Source organism: Meleagris gallopavo, chromosome 14 (assembly GCF_905368555.1).
Source record: "Meleagris gallopavo chromosome 14, MGAL_WU_HG_1.1, whole genome shotgun sequence".
NCBI lineage: Eukaryota > Metazoa > Chordata > Aves > Galliformes > Phasianidae > Meleagris > Meleagris gallopavo.
This window is the reverse complement of record NC_139417.1, coordinates 946,516-964,017: the sequence shown is the minus strand read 5'-3', so window position 1 is coordinate 964,017 and position 17,502 is coordinate 946,516. Positions and strand designations below refer to the sequence as shown.

General features: G+C 41.8%; 1 protein-coding gene across 5 annotated transcripts in view; it reads left to right on the top strand.

The window, feature by feature from the left end:
- PRKCD (protein kinase C delta) overlaps positions 1-17,502 on the top strand; it is a 60,618-nt gene that overhangs the window by 5,028 nt on the left and 38,088 nt on the right. The window contains exon 1 of one of the 5 annotated variants that reach the window (XM_085235629.1): positions 17,002-17,081. The exons of the other annotated variants lie outside the window; for them this stretch is intronic. The gene's annotated coding sequence lies outside the window, so the exon portion shown is untranslated. Of the gene's footprint in view, positions 1-17,001; positions 17,082-17,502 lie in introns of those variants that run through there. 5 annotated transcript variants of the gene reach the window in all.

The window sequence follows — 17,502 nt, the reverse complement described above, 5'->3', positions numbered from 1 at the left end:
ACAGCAGTGATTGTTGCTTACATCCAGGGTGCTGGTCCATTAATGCTGTGTCCTTGCTGAGCTGTGAGTTGCTCAACAGCTGCTCTCTTGAGCACGTGTTTGCCAACGCCGTGGCCTCCAGTGAACTCGGATATTTTACTAATGACTTGGGAATGCTGCAGTGGCCATCAGCATTCATGGGCAAATATCCACAGCTATCTGTCACAGGTCTATCTGTCAGGAAATTGTAAGAACTCTCTCATATTGCATTCACTTGTGTTCCTCAGTCTTGATAGAAGGAATGTTATTAGATAATTCTCTCCCAGTAGATTTTTTTTTTTTTTTTTTTTTCCCCAGGCCTTTTTGCAGAAATGTGAGATTTGGAGCAAAGAATGAGCAGATCTTCCTGTTAATCCCCATACGACTTGCATGAGGCCCTTAGTCTGTTTTGTTTTTTGCAGTTTCCTCAGGCCCTTACAGTGATGAATCTAGAATCATTGTGTACCTCTCAGCTGATCTGTTAGCAAAACTTGCTTCACTGGATATACGCTTGAGAAAAGTGTGGAAGAATCCCTGGGAATCTGATTGTTCCCACTTATTTGGTCTCAGAGATTTGATCAGAGGTTGATTTTATTTATTTATTTATTTGTTTGTTTGTTTATTTGTTTGTTTGTTCCTCCAGGAAGTCAGGACGTTTCTGCATCATGCATTGTGGCTTGCCTGCTGTTCTCAACCATGGTTGTTGACTTCTGTAGCTGTGCCATCACAGCCTCTGTGCAGGCTCACCAGAATGCACGTCTGCAGGGACGTCTGTTTCGCACTGAGAGTGACTCTCGATGTCACCCTCAAAGTGCAGCATGCAGTTATAGTGCTGGCACTGCATCTGACGTGCATGCTTCTGCATGCAAATATTATGCTATTGCTATTCCAGTTTAGTACTTCAGCCAGACTAAACACATACACCAAAGATTAGAGTAAGCTTCACTTGAAGTGGATGATAATGCTCTGTGGCAGCCAGGAGTTCATGCTGGTTTTTTTCCAACAAAAAAAAAATTTCTCAGATTGTGTTGCTACTTAGAAGGTGAAGCTACTGGACCTGCACCACCAACGTGCTTCCCAGCAGGCTCCCCATGAGCCCGCTGAAGCCACCCATCAAGGGGAAATCAGGGCTGATGCTGCCACTGGGAAGCAGCAGTGCCACTGCCATCTACACACAGCAGTTGGTGGATTGCTGCTGTAAGGCAGCAGCAGCAGTGTGAGTGCAGTGACGGAGCTGGCTGCAGCAGGAACAGCACAGCACAGTGATGAGCTGCTGGGCTGCGTGATGCCACCCATCCTTGTTGGACCACGTTTGTCAGGGTGATGCTGCCAGCCCCAGTGCCCTCTCACTTCAGCCTTGCAAACTCCAGCTTCTTTCTGAAACCTTGGTACTAGAACTGAAACACCTGCCTGCTGGGGCAGGGAGAAGTGCTGCTCCTCCTTGCTGCTGTTTTCTGCTGTAGTTTAATTTGCAAGTTTTCCTATTCCTAGCAGCACTGCTAAAATTTTCAAGGCATCTCCAGAACTTTAGTGCAGGCAATGCTAGCGGTGTCTGTCAGGCTGGTTTTCTGACCTATTTTAGGCTATTGCAAATTGGAATTAATGTTGCTTTCCTTTTCCAGTGGGTGGCAGCTGAGGCAAAGAGAAATGTTTATTTGCTTGGAATTTTATATAGATATGTATTGAAGGAATGCAGAGTGAAGCCAGAGCAGGCCAACCCTTTATGGCTGTCTGGTCTGTGCTTATGTCACATTCTTTCCTTTTTTATTGCAGCTCCTAGCTGGAGAAAAGGGCAAATCAAAGGAGCTCTTGTGACCTGAATCTGTTTTTAGTTTAAATCTCCTCTGTGTGTATTGTTCTGTTGCTTATTTCCTTCTTCTCTTACTGCTGCTTAGTAACTGTGAGCCCAATCTTTATGTCTTTAGAGCTTTGCTGTATGTAAACCTAATTTCCAAGCTGAAAGCCATAACTTCTTGCAGCAGTATGTTCATTTTCTCAGATCTGCATTTGGATTTTGAGTGCAAAATCATTGCTATTTTTCACAGAGCTCACGCCAGAAGAAAATACTCTCCATCATCATGTTACAGTAAGTGTTCTTAGTGTTTCAAGAGCTGTTGGCAATGTAACAGCCCCAGCAGTGCTGGCTTTGTATGTTTGTTCTTCTGACCAGACCTTCTGAGGGTCAAGCATATCTATTCAAGTAGATATTATTAAAATGATGTACTAGATTCAAAGTACTGCTTAGCTGAGGGACACAGTAGTGCGTTGTGCATTTAGTGAATATGCAGTTATAAATGAAATGCAAGTAAAATGTGTATTTATGGAAGTAACTCATATTCTAATGTGTAAATTACTGCATTTCTGAATATGGCAGAGGTTAGGGAAATGCAGATTTCTAAATTGTGAGAAGTGTGTATGTCAGTACTGAGAACTGAAGTCAGGTTGAGGATTTTTCTTGGATGGTGGAGCATCATTTCCCCAAGCTGTGGTTGGGCTTTTCCAGCACTTCCCAGCGCTGCAGGTTTTGTTAAATACTTAATGCTGCATCAAAAGAAGTCTTTGATTTTCATGACTAATTTTTTTTTCCTGCGAATGAACTCATGTCTTATATTCTACAATATGTGGTTATAGATTGTGTGGTTACCAATTAATCCCCATCTTCTCCCTGGAGAAAATGAGGCCTTCTGTAGGTATTTATGGAGCTTAAGCCAGAATATATCTAGTTAAATTGGATAACCTTATTATCGGTACGCTTCAGCGGCTTTGCCAAATCCAAACGGAGTCAGCTTATCACAGCCCAGCCTCGTCTGAGCTCACATGGCATTCTACTTCATCACATCTTGTACTGATGCAGTCAAATAAAGCTTCTGTAAACACAATCGCTATAAACACTTAGAGAGATTAGCCACTTAAGTGGATACAAATTCTGCTGCTGTTGAGTAAAGTTCAGCTTGACTGTTAGATTTAACTTGTAAAATTATTTCAGACTCTTAAATGGAAAAATATCCATTAAAAAAAAGCCTCGTCCCTTCGCTGCACGTGAAATAAATGATGAGAAATTACAAGGGCATCAAGGAGCTGGGCTTCATCTGGTTGGTATCAAAACACTGATCTTTCTACTCCTTGTAGTGACCTGAGATAGTGTTTGTCAAGGGAAGGATTTAGGCATTATTTCTAGTGGAGAAATTCCCTACTTGTATTATGGCTTGGGTCATTTCTTCTGGAAGCTGATTTCCTTGCTGCTTTCCTGTAAGTTAATCCTAGTACCAGAAAAAGTTCAGTGAATCTCAGTGAAGAGATGTTGGGTTTGTTTGCTTTACCCAAACTGTGGGGGCTGCTCAGCTCTGCTCTGAATTAGAGCTCTCCGAGCCAGGCTGTACGCTCAGCACTTCTCAGTCACTGTCTTGACACAGTTGTGTGAGCATTCAAACACCTCAAAGGAAAGACTGCCATATCTAGGCCTTATCTTAGAAGCCCAAATAACGCTGTGTAATTGAGTTCTTGTGCTAGCAAGGTGTTCTGGGCTGACCGAAATGGAGGAGTGTGCTTCTTGTGCTGCATTTGATTTTGTTTTAGTTCCTATTGCCTTATAAGTAAAAGTTAAAGACAGCTTCAAGGGGCCAGCCTGCTTGCGTCTCTGTGCTTTGGGTGTTACTTCTTCTGGCCTTTAGTCCTTGTTTGACGTTCTGATGGATGAGATTGCAGTCAGAAAATGAAGAGTGTGCCTACTATCTGATCAGAGACTTACTTTGGAAAATGAGCTTAGCATCACTTATGAATTGCTTAACTGCTAAATCTCAAAGTAATTTGTTAGAGAACTTTGTGAAGAGACAAAAACCAAAAAAGATGCACTCTGCAGTACCTCAGTCTCTCTACTTTCCTAGCTGTTCAAAGCTGAGATGGTGTGGGGATGGGGACGCAACTGGGGCTGTGTGTGGAACTCTGAGGGGATATCACAGGTAAAGCAGGATTGCTGCTGTGTGACTCCTGATGTGTTGTGTAGCTGGGGTGAGCTGTGTGCCCGTTGCTTGTCAGAGACGTGGGTAATGCGCTGTGAGTGGTGTCTGCTTGTCTGTGCTATTGCAGTCCCCTACTGAGGGACCTCACTGTAGGATGTCCTTGGTTGGCAGTCCTGACACTTGCAGTTTGCTTTGAATGTTCTTTAGGACTTCGCAGTGTATAACGAAGTTTCTGAGATATTTATTTTTTTTCTTTTGCTTAGACTGTACAGCAGGAATTTACATCCTTTATGCCCGTGTGTTAATGAGATGGGGAAAGAATTAAGGGAGTAACTGGGAAAGGGGGCTTTGCCTTCTTCAAAAAGAACCTGGGGAAGTTTTTTGGTTTGTTTGATCTTTTCACAGATTGCTGTTAGACTCTCCCTTGGTGTCACTCCAGAAGCCATGTTCCTATGCTGTGTCCCTCTGATGCTATTTTTTTTGCAAAAAATTGGAATTGCAGCATTGTATCTGTCTTGCTTTTATCCAAGGTCGTGGTTGGAGATCTTGCAAATTTTCACACAAAACAATTTAATTTTTTTTAATCTACTGAATTCTGGACTAGATAATCTGCAAGAAAGTCATACTGAAATATCAGTGAGCAGAACCTTTTCCTGTTGGAGTGGTGACAGTAATGCAGATGGTGGAAAACTGTGGTGAGTGCCTGTAGCATGTTTGGTGCAGTCAGAAGTTGGAGTCACAGGATGGCCGTAGGTGAAAGAATGCAGGGTGTGAGCGTGTTCTCTCAGTCCCTGGGCCTTTGTACAACACGAAGGGCAGCAGCTGAGCTTTTTCTTTAGCATTTCAGTGTTACCAAGCTCTATGGACTTAGCACTCTTGTAACTTGTGTTCAGCTGGGATAGCTGGAGGTGGGGAGGGATGTCTGAACAATTTCCTTTAGTTGTCTCTCCCCACAAACTTGAATAGAAGGGTTGTTCTTTCCTTTTTTTTCTTTGCAGATTTATGTGCCATGTTACATTCATAAATAACCTATTGTGACAATGTTCGTTCTTATGCTACAGGCGAGCAATTGCATTCCTAGCAAGCGGTGTATCAAGGAGGAGAAGGCAGGTTGATTTTGCCCCTTTAATGTAGATCCCATAATCCAGAAGCTGGCTGACTTGGACCGTTCGTTCGAAAAATGCGTTTCAGCTGGCTGCCGAATCTTAGACGTGTTGAAGGTGTGCAAACTGTGACCTGGCCTTTTGGCCTGCACTGTGGGCAGGCTCTGTTTGCAGGTACTGCCAAATGCCTAGAACAACAACTACTGCAAACCCTTAAGCTTTGACTTTGAAAGAGTTTTTTTATGGTGTTTGAATGTGTTCCAAGCGTGCAGTTCAAAATGCTGCATTCTTCACAGGTCAGCAGGGAGGAGTGCAGCAGTAGCAGTGTTCCTCGGAAGGTGTTGCAGCAGCGTAAGGGGCTTGCAGTGGCACTGATGGGAGGTGCCGGGATGGCAGGTGAAGCTCATCCTTGCATGCAGTGCTAACGGTGCTGGAAGTCACACAGCTGGGAAAGCAAAGTGCTGTTTTACTTCCTGGCCCAAGCAAAAGCCAGAAGTCTCTGTGCTTCACTCTGCCTGGAGGCATTTTCTGTAACAAAAAATGACCAAATTAGTCTAACACTTTTAGACTTCAGTTTACCTATGCATACTTAAATACTGTACAGCCCAGAATATCAGGAAGGAGTTAGATAGGTCTTGAATTACTTGGGCTAATGAAGTAATGATGAACATTATTTGAGGAAAAACCAACTGAGAGCAGTTAAACCAGTTCTGTTACAGATGTGCACACTGAGGCCTCAATATGGTCATAATTTAGCTGGCTTACTAGCAGCATCGTTGACATAAGCAAACTCTTATGCTTATTCTTCATGCTGTAAGTTTGTGTTTTAAGAAACTGGATGATAATTACGGTCCTTTTCAACTTGGGCCATTCTATGATTCTATGATAGAAGTGAAGATTATCTGGCCTTAGCCAAACAGCCCATTTCATTTACATATTAATGATGGCAATCAGTTTTTCCTTCTGTTACAACTGTTCAGACCAGTGATGTTGTACTTGTTAAGGGAGACATGGCAAGCAAGAAGAAAAATCAAACGGAAGTACTTCACTATTAAAATGTGAAAAGGGCAGAACATAATTATGGTAGTGCTTTAAGCGTGAGAGAAATTAATTGGAGACCTCAAATTCTGTAGTTTTTCTGGTCTGATTTTTGCATGACATTCTGGTAGCATCAATTTTAATAGATCATATTTTACAGAATTCTTTCATACTCTTCTTACATCTTTCATGCTGTATCCCCATGCTCCATTCTTTTATCCTTTGCCTTTTATTCCTGTGCTTTGGTGAGGAGTTGGCTTTGTTTTTTGTTTTTAAATGACATTTTTGTTTTTAAATGACATTTTATACAAAGGTTTGCAGTGAAACCCATAGATCAGGAAACTCCAACAAGCTTTGTTTTTCTGTCACTCACTGGCCTTTGATTTCCATGATACATGGTACCATCATTTCTTTGATAAATAATACATAAGTGGCCAGGCAGCCAAAAGCTGATTTTTTTAGAAGCTTTTCTATGTTACTTTATCTTTTTTTTTTTTTTTTTTTTTTTTTTTTCCTCTTCCAGAGACTCGTGACATTTCAGTTGTGTTCCTAGGAAACTTAACTTTCCACAGAGAGCCCATTATTAAAACAAATAACTGACTCCAGTGGATGTGCTAGCAGGATGCAGTGCACTGCAATGTAGTGAACTGCTGAGATCAGTTAAGTAACCTTCCTGTGTCCTTATTTTTTTTATATGGAAACTATTCGTTTTACAGGTGTTCTAATTTTGGAGAAAATCCAAATTAAAGGTCTCAGAAAAATTTGCAGGACTTTCCTATCTGAATTTAGCTAAGGATGGAAAAAGCCCAGAGGAAAAATGTGATGTTGTTAAAAAGTTGCATTTTGCCCAGCACAGAGTCTCTCAAGGCATCCTAAAAGAAAGGGGGCGTTTTCCCTCATTGTTTTCCCCTTTTCTCTTTCTCAGCACAGTCTCTTACATGTTACAATAAGATCCTCTGCAGTTTACAGTCAGATATTTCCAGGATCTGTCACGATAACTAATCTGCTTGTATGAATCTTTTCAAAGAAGAAATTTAAAATATTATTGGTTGTTTTTTTTTTTTCTTCTAATTGCTGAAGTTTTTCATTAACTTTCAGTAGATACTTGTTCAGTAGTTGTGAGACAGGCTGACAGTCACAAATTGCTTATAGCTTGGGGTTTTTCTTTCTCAGAATGCTCTGTGAAGTCCACAAAGCTCTGGATGCTTGGTGTAAAATTTGGAAGAACTCCATTGCTATCAAACAAATCTGCAAGTGCACACGGTTCCTTACACTGAATTTGCCACAGTAATTCCTGGTGGTTTGGGTTAGTGAAATAATGAGAAAGAACTAATATGACATTAATGTCAAGTATAAGGGTATACAAGTAAAGTAATGAATTCCTGTAAAACCCCAGCTTTGAAAATGATACAGGATATAGAAGTCTGGGTTCTTTCACAGTAGTTTTTTTGTCCTCCTTTGATTTTTCCTGTGCTTGAAAGGGTCTTTGTTCCACCCTTTGGCTCCTCTCGCTGTTGATTTGCAGGGCAGGGGTTTTCCTGTTCAGGGAAGCATTGGCTGGACTCAGCCTCTGTATGAAGCCCAACAAAGCAGAGTCGTCTTGGGACGCAGAACAAACTGGGTTTTATTCAGCTGGTATACTTTGGACCTTTGGTGTGTTCTCACTTATCTCTGCTCACAGAACGCTCTAGCATGGCAGCCATTTAATCTTTTTCAGATTACCAAGCGTTTGTTATGGCTCCAGAGTTTGGTGACTGACACTGTAATGCTGTCTTTGAACTGTGTTGTTTTTGTTTTAGGGTATTTCTCTCCCCTTCCTCCCCCACTAATGTAACTTCTTATGGAGCCAAAAATATCTTCCTTGAAGAAAGCGTAAAGATGCTTTTCTTCATTTTGCAAAGCTGTATCTGTTGCTCACTCCTAACTGTTCTCTGAGAAAGTGTAATAATTTTGCATTCTTTCTTGGGGCTGACTTTTTGTCTGTGACCAAGGGAAAGATGCCCCTTACGAAATGTACGGGTTCCTCTTTTGTCTGCCCTCCCGTTTGTCTTCTGTCATTCATATTGAAGTTGTCTGTGTTCAGGAGACCCAGTGCAATGAAGCTTCAGCATTTGCAAGAAGTTTGTGCCTCTTTGGCAAGAGCCACATGTGCTATTTCAAATAATTGTTCTTGACTACGGTGCAGATGCTCAAGAGATAGAGGAGCATGTGGTTCAAATCGATTGCTGCACCATTTACAATGTGGAAAGCTTGTCTCCTTTGGCCGAGCCCAGTTTATCTGGAAAAACAGGAAGAGCGTACAAGCTACGAGGCTGGATTGATTCTTCTTGGTTCTGCTCAGTTGTCAGCTGTTCTTTCCTGGCAGGCACAAGCGATGCCTCTGCTCCCCGAATGGGCTCCGTCGCTGTCTCACATTTGCCATGTTGTAGGCCGTCTAAATGAAAACTCGTATGTCTTAGAAGATATAACCAAAGGAAAAAAAGAAAAAGAGGTAAATGGTGGGTCTGCAGGATTTGTGTTTTGTACTTTATTATTTGAATTTTATCAATCAGGGTAAATTTTTCTAGTTAAGCTGTGTTAGAAACAGGCAGAAAGAGTACCGTTGTACTGAGCTCCCTGAGAAAGACACATCTGGTGCCCTTTTGGGTTCATGTGTTGCTCATTTACTTCCTCATGTATCCAAACCTGATGATGTGACTTTCTGTCTCGCCCAAGCATATTTAGCTGTGGCCAATATCCAAGAGTTTCAGAAAAGAGAATCAGACCCTTGCCAAGGATGAAAGACAAGTATGACGGGTGAGTACTGTTGGCACAGATTGTTTTATTTATTATGCAGCTATTTGAAGCTTCCAGATTTCCATACACAAGCGAGGAGAATTGCCTAGCAAGGTCACTGGGAACAAGGGATACAATGTGGAAGACACATTATCCTTCTGTTCTTTGACAGAACAGATCCTTTCATTCCATGGTGTGCTGGCAGGACCCACTGGGCTGAGGTTGTGCCAACTCCAGACAGTGTGTATATATCAGTTTATTCCATCGCTCACCAGAAAAATGAGTTTATGAAGCATTGGCGAGTGCCCAAGTGAGAATTAATATACGAACAGCATCTGAGCCATCTTGTGCGTATGTGAATGGTGCAGGCTGTAGTTGGATAGTAGCTTTCTAAGTGTATAAAGACTGGGATTAACTGGATAGGTTCTGGTTTTTTTTTCCTTTAATTCTAACAGTTTATGTCTTATCTTTGAGATTTCTTTCTTTGTTTAAACTGTGCGTTGAAATGCAACAGAGAGGATAAGAGAGTTACTGCCTCTGCAAAAACTGGAGTCACTCAGTGTTCTTGAGACATGGAATTATCTTGATACTAAAGAAGAGAAACTGCTAGAGGAAAGTTAGAAGATTCTCACTTATTTCAGATGCTAATCTCCTATTTTGTCTCGAATTATGTCTCCAAAGTACATCCCAGGTAATGTCTAGTCCTGTCCTAAGGAAGAGATGAGATGTTCTGTGTGAAACTTTAAAAGCTCTTCTGTCCCTTTGAGGCAGAAAACCAGTCTGCAGCACTTAGTGTGGTGATTAATTTGGACGTAGTGTAAATAACTGAAAACAAGTCTAGTAATCAGAGATGTTAAGCAACTTAGTTGAACTTTGCTAGCAGTCATGCCTGTAATGCATGTCAGAGGCTATCATTGCTGTTTTGAATGAATCATTTGGTGACAGAAGTCTTAACTTAATTCATAATTGTGTACATAAGATCACAGAGTGTGAGAGCTACCTATTAAATACTTCTGCATTGTAATTTCACTGTCTCAACATTGGAAAATGTATCTTCAAAGGAAATGAGTTCTTCTCCGATAGAACTTTGTTCCTGTAGATGTTAAGCTGCATGTATTCGGATAAAAATCCATCTGGTGCCACATAGAAATACTTCTGATACTCAAATGGCAGTTAGCTTCCAGAAAAGTTGCTCAGTGTTTTCTCAGAAGGCACAGCCTTTCTTCAGCTTCCTGGCAAAAGAGGAACTATTGCTTGGAAATGAGCCAGCAATCCATGTAATGAAATACCATGGCTCAAACAGTGATCGGCACCAAGGGGAGATTTCAAAAGTCCTGCAGCATCTGGTCTGCTGCTTTTTAACTGTCTTCCTCTGAAACAAAAAGCCCCTTGCCACCTTTACTAAAAGATTTTTTTTAAGTTATTGATAATAAATACCAAACTTGAAATGGAGCATTTATAGGGGCAAAAAGATCAGCTAAAAAAGCTGCTGCAGCAGTTAGCTTCTCCGTGCATCTGCAACAGACAACAAAAGACAAGGATTGTAGCTCTGTCTATGGAATTCCTCCAAAAATCTTCAGTTTCTCCATTTTAACCATTTTTTTTTCCCCCAGAAATGTTTTTATCCAGTACTGTGAGGCATGAAATGCGGGGTCTGAAAAACCTGAACTTCCTCTTGCCTTTAGTGCGTGGAGCACTTCTCTGTGGGAGGGCAGGAACCTTGGAATTCAAACTTTCATTTTGCAAATCTAGTCCTTATGGGCTGCACGTTTAATGGGTCTGATGTAAAGCCAAGAACCATCTGGAGTGATTTTAATTAGCTTCAGGCTCCACGTCTTCATAGAATTTTTCAGCAAAGTGATCTTGTATGAGATAAATAAATATCTACACATATCTTTTCTTAAACTTGCTTTCACCTGATTAGAAATACTTCTAGAAGCCACAGGTGAAGGTTTTGGAGCTTGAGAGAACTCAGACAGCAAGGCTGGGCAGGAAAGAATTCCATGAATAGCCTTCTGCATCCAGAATTGTAAGTGGTAAGTGGCTCATTCCTTGGAACGAAGTTGTAAAGGAAACAAAGGCAAAGCTTCTCCTTTCTCTGTAGGTACTGGGATGTGTGTAGGGCTGGCGGACTGCAGGCAGCATGTGCCATGAGCCTTGGTGCTGCCTGGGACAGCAGTGTGCTGTGCTGTTGCCAGACATGTGATTTTGTGCCTTCTGTGTGTGTTTCAGGGCTCAGTGATGTTAGCCTGTCACGTGCCAGAAAGGCTTTCCAGTGGCATAACAGCTTAAACTCTTGGGGCTCTCTCTGTCTGCAGCCTAGGACTATTCTTCCTCTTAGTGCAGCAGGAACGGCCTTTCTCTCTAGTTCATCAGCTTAAAGACAATACAGTTTGGTTTTGCTTGAGCTGCTGCAGAGCAGGAATCTTTTTATCAGGGCTGATGCATCCAGCACATCCCTTCCTGGTGTGTGTTTTGCTGTACGCCTCCTCCAAAGAAAGCGTGTGCTTCTTTAGGAGCTCGTGTGAAGCAGCTAATTGTGTCCCCGGAATGCATCCTGACAGGGATGCCGCCACCTCCCAGGAGCATGAGAAGTGAAGTTGGCAATGTCTTAAGGTCAGAATGCTTACACATGAGCTGTTCATTCCTTTAAGTCATGGAGTGCATGATTGCCAAGTTGTAGCCTAATTATTTTTTTTTTTCTACACTACTTCATGGCTTACATCCTAGAACGGGGAGTTATCTATTTAAAAAAAAAAAATCAACATCATATCATTCCACTCAGAGTGTTTTGTTCTTTGTTCTTCAGTAGGTTTTCTTATTTGACTGCATGTTCCTGTCTGCTCCCTTATCTTACTTGAGCTGGACTATTTCCATTTACAGGCTTTACAAAACATGTTTTTTACATCCAGAATTGATAGTTGCTGTCTGAGGTAGTGGTGATACCCTTTGAAACGTGTGTGAGTCATTTGTTAAGCTTCTGCAGCTCTCCTTTACTCTGTGTGTTGGCTGTTGCTGACCACTGTCTGCACAGCATGCGGTCCTAAACATTTATTTCAGCTACTAGATAACACCGAGGAAACAACTCTGCGCTTACGGAGTTCTGGTTTGAGTTTGTTCTTTATTTCTGTTAGCTGACCTTAGTTGTGTTTTGCGTTATGTGTTCTGTTGGCCTCCAGTGTGGTGTCTGAGCATCTCTTTCCTGCTAGATGCTGAAATGTTACTGTGGGGTGTTTGTAAACTTGCAGACAGTGTCTGCTTGTGTTTGGTGTGTTCCAGTAGAGCTACCCAATATTTTGACAACTTGGTAATGCTTCAGCGTTTCCATTGGCTATTGTGCTATCTGCAGTTCCTCCACCAGTGAGGTAGCTTGTGACAGTTATTCTGCAGGCATGGCTGTGATAGACAACTTCATTTTTTAAATACGGGCTCTTGTATGTAACTGTTGTTTGTGGGATTGGTTCAGCCGGAGTAATTCTGATTTGTTGCCAGCTGAGCTGAGAGTTGGTGCTAACAGATTCCTTCTGTTCGTAATATTCTAGTTTGCATCTGATGTCTTCATAAGTAAGCACTCTGGCAAGTGTGTTTCATTAGAGCTACCTAAGGAACAAAGAAGTTAAAGGGTTCTCACAGTCTTGGGGCATCAAAGTTAAACACAAGGGAAAAGGATAGTTACTGGATGTTGGGCACTAGCCCCTCACTCTGCTGATTTCTCATTTCTGCTGAATCTGCAGAAGTTGCTGATTACTGCTTTGTAATCTAATCTCTCCCTGTTCTTTTTTATTTTAGAATGTGAAAATGAAGTTTCAGTGATTGTTTGTAGTGAGTCCAGCAAATGTTGAAACTGAAAGAATGCTGCTGTGATTTTTTTTTTTTCCTTATTTGAGATGCCTGCTGAGACTAAGGCACGTTGAGCATTTGTACCGGAGTGAGGGATGGAGTCCCTTGGCTGTAGTAAATCCCTTCCTCTAAGTAAGGAATTTAGATCAAGTGTTGTGACACTTGTATCAAAATAATTCTTCACTTGTGCATAAGGAAATAATAGAAGAATGAGCATGTTTGGAGCCCAATCTTGCCATCACTTATGCTGGGGATACCTTCTAGGCAGAAGGTCAGCTTGGCTGGTTTCAAAGCCCAGAAACCCACATGACCCATAAAATTGCTCTGGGCTTCAGGGGATGTTATTTGTCATCTTAGGTTTTGAGTGTCAGTAATTACCAGGTATGTTATTACAAAGTGATTCTCATGGATTTGCATTTAAAACCTATCAAAGAAATTGAAGAGTACCCAGCATGTGCATTTAGTATTATGGTAACACATGCAACATTTTACCGGGTGCTGTGCAATTTTAAATAATCCTTATAGTATGTTAGTAACATACTGTGCTCTGAATAGCTTAAATAGCTCTTGCCTTGATAGGAGGATTTTTTTGCTCTTACCATAATGGTAGAACCACTTTTGGTTTTTACGCCATTTGGAACTCATTCCAGACCCTTGGAAGGAATAGCTTTTGAAAAATGTCTGCTCAATATTCTTGCTTGTAATTGTATACATCTGTATCTCAAAGGTGAGCAGACAGTCCACAAACAGCTCGGAATGCTACTTGGATATTTAGTGCAGTTGTTTTCAACTGAAGTCTTTCAGTTTGCTGATTTTGTTTCAGATCAGAAATAGAACTTACATGCCTGGAACTACTCAGAAAGTACTTTTAATGGGAGACTACCAATCCCCACAATTCAGAGCTATATATGTAATCTCTGCTGGCCCTTGGCTTACGAGTAAGTGAGGAAGCGGGGAGTTTCTCAAGAATGACTCACCCCAAGGAGGAATCCTAATACTCTTGTGTCTGATCATACAAACAAATTAACTAACCTGCCCTACAAAATGCATTTTCCCTAACTTACCAAAAGATGGTTGATTAAATTTTGAATATATGTTTAGTAACTCTTTGCCCCTAAAGTAGAATTGCTGCTAGGAACCTGTAAGCAGCCATGCTGACACCTTTCTTGAAGTACAGTACTGACTTCTTGTTTCTGAAAGCAGTTGTAATACTCTCGACTCTTAAGACTTTAGACTATGACCCTTAGGTATGCTGACATCTTGCTACTAGACATACTTTTCTCAATCCCTTCCGTCAGATGTACTTTCTAGTGGATAAATGGTGTTAGTAAGTGGGAATGGGCCGTGGAAGTCAGCCCCAAGTGCATTACAAGCCTGAACAAAGTTCTTTTGACTCTCAGGCCAAGATCATAAATGTATTACTGCATTCCTCTGAGTCTGCACAGGAATCTGAAATAACCATTGCTTTTTGTAGCTGTTGTGACTTCAGTAGATTATGCTAAAGTTTAACTGTCTTTTAACTTTGCTGCTACAGATTACCCAGGGAACCTCATTACTTTCAGTTCAGAAAGCAGAAACTCTAGAACCTCTCAGATCTGCTTTTCAGTTTGATGAATTCTGTCTCTTGTGCAGTGCCTGAGCTGCCATCGTTGCAAAACAGTGCTGAGTACTTGGGTTATTTTTGTATCTGATTCAGGGGGAAGCAACTCACAGAGCCTTCAGTCAAGTCTGGGATAACTGTGGAGTTAAACTCCCATGTCTCCCAGTGTCCCCATCTGTACCAGTCTGCCAGTGTTTGTTGACACTGCACTGAGCAGTTCACGTCATGTGTTCTGAGCAAGGTCAATATACAAATCCAGTTTGCTTGTGATTAACGCAGTGTATCAACATGAGTGGATAAGAATATGGTCTGAACATTATTTTAAAGGAGGTATTTTCAATTTCTCTTTATTTGCTTGCTCTTGTTGGCTGTCTTGTATCTGCACGTCTTCCATTGTAAATGAACTGCTCAAAAAGTATGTTAAGGTGATTTGCAAGGACAAGAAAGAATCGGGGGCTCCGAGCACCTGATGGAGATGTGGGTCTCCCCGTTCAGTGCGGGGGAGCTGGGGAAACAGCCTTTAAAGGTCCCTTCCGACACAGATTATTCTATGATTCTATGTTTGGTAGTCAAGTTTATGCTAAACCTTTAATGTACTTATTGAATGTATTGAATGACTTGGTGGAAATATTCTCCTAGCTTTTGAATACTGGATTAAGAAGGCCTTGACCTTCAGCAGAACGGAGTGTAGTGTGGGAAGATCATTATGGAAATGATCCTTGTTCCTTGGCGTATCTGACTTTTGTGCATATTGTATGTATTTGCATGTCATACCAACAACCAGTGTTTATCAGTACACATTCTGAGTGAGCATACTCCTTACAAAAGGGAATCATGGGGTTCTTTTTCCCCTTTACATTTGCTCAAATGAATTTTAAGCGTTCTTTTATTTTTATCCCCCATAATTCTGCCATTTTCTGTCAGATAAATTTAATGGCTTAAATAAATCTAATTTCTAGAGGTTTGATTTTAGAGCAGTTAAGAAAACTCTGGCCACTGAAGCTCTAATTGGAAAACTGCATCTTGGTTGTTTCACAACCATACAAATTATATTAACAGAATGACTTTGTAATTAAACTTTCCACCATACGGGCAAATACACTTTTCAGCATGGCCCTGTTGCGGGTCAGAGTAAATATTTATTTTCTGACTATTCCCACAGCATCACAGTGGGGCTGCGTGTTACAGCTGCAGATGGAGCTCTGTGCAGCTCTTTCCCACAGAGTCCAAATACACTGGGCCAAAGTTGGTTGCAGTTTTGTTTACTCAGTACAGGGGACTCTCAAATTATCCACGTTGTGGACTGCCTTTCCTTAGCAGTGCGTTACAGACATCTCACTTGCCTCTTTTCAGCTTTGTTGCTTGCCTCTTGGGCACGGTCACATCATGGCTCTGGAGATCAGTGCTAATTGCAAACACGGAGAAACAATATTAGAACAGTGTTTCTGTTCAACAAGTCCTGTAGGGCAAGGAAATGTGCAGAGCTGTGGGGAAAAGGCAGCATCCTGTGGGCACTGGAGTGCTAACCAGGGAGGGCAGAAAGGAGGCCTCTGGGCTGAGCGGTGCTGACAGCATGGCCTGCTGGAGGCAGTGGGAGAGCAGCACACACTGCTCCTTCATTTCAGCTGTGCTGATGAGTGAGACAGGAGATGTGGCCATGGCTGTGCAGCAGTGCAAGGTACTGCAGATGTACAGAATGCCAGGGCAACCGAGTAAGCTGTGATTAAGTAAGCAGCGTAAAGGTAAGAAGGAGCTGCTTGGCGCTGAAAGGAGGAAAGAATGGAGACAGCATGGATAGAGCTAATACCCAGAGGAAAGATTCAGAGGCAGGGCTGGGCAGACTGCTAAGGGTAGATGCACTCAAGCAAGTTACGCCACATGGAAAGCGAATTTCCCACCCCACTGCCTGGGGACGAGCAGTCTTTCCATGCTGACAGTTAAGAAAGAGATCTGCTCTAATTGTAAATGGGAACACTGCATGTGGAACCAAGATTGTTTTGGTTTTAGTGCTTTGCTCCTCTTCTTGTTTTCTTTTCATTACCCTGCTCATCCCTTCGTAAACTACAGTTGTACCCCGGAGACTGGGAAGAGCCTGGTGTGCATGGTGTATGCTATTGACTTAGCATCATTGCAGTTTACAGCTGCTTGGTTTTCTTCTCAAGTTTGTCTGTGTTGGTAGCAGCCATGTGCTATCCTTTGTAGCTTATTGATCTAACAGAAGTGGCATCCTAAAGATATGCTTTGCATCTACAGGATGGTGCAGATGGTATCTAGTGATAGCAGTCTGTGATTTAGTGAGAAATATGAAAGATTGCTATCAAAATTATCACGAAGGAGCACTTCTGTGGCAAAAGCACGTGTACAGCAAGAGGGCAGAAATACTTGGAAGCTGCCAAGGCTTTAACTCAGTTGCCCATTTAGTGATGGAGGAAATGATGGGCCATGATGAGCCAGGAAAGCTTGTCTGTAGGAAAACCATTACGTGCTCCATTGCTGCTGTGGGCTCGCTGGGACACAGAAGCAGAACTGAAACACAGGTTGTGTTCATTTACTTGTTTGGGTAGTCTGCATATAACCCTCACAAGTCAGTTACCAATGTCTTTTCTTTCTACAAGCAGCTTTTTTATGAATTTTCAAGTTTATATTTTCTTTTTCACGATACTCTTTTGTGCAGGGATCCAGTTAAGTAGGAGAACAGGTGCTGAACAGCAGTGATAAGGAAGCTATTAGATACCTCCCTTATATAAGGTATGTATGAAGTGTTTTGTGTATACAAACCAAGCACGTCGTTCTTAAATGACTCTCCGGTTTTAAATAGGATGAGTACTGGCTGGACAAAGTCCTGGCAGGCCATCATTGATCTGATTGTCAGACCTGTGCTCATCCTCCAGAAATTTGGGTCTTTCAAGGAGCACTAGTGGTATTTCTGGAAGGGGGCCAGGGGCCATAGAAAAAGTCCTGCTGGTTCAAAAGTCAGAACAGCTGAGTGTGTCCTGCAACAGTTATCATATCAAGCAAAATTCTGGCTCATGAAATCTCTGGGGGATTTTGTTAGGCTTTTTCTTCCTTGTTTACTGTGCTGTATCCCAGATACATCAGTACTTACGGCTTTTCTTCCCCAGTATGGGTACTAAAATGATGCTTTTTTATTTACTTAGTGGGAGTTGAC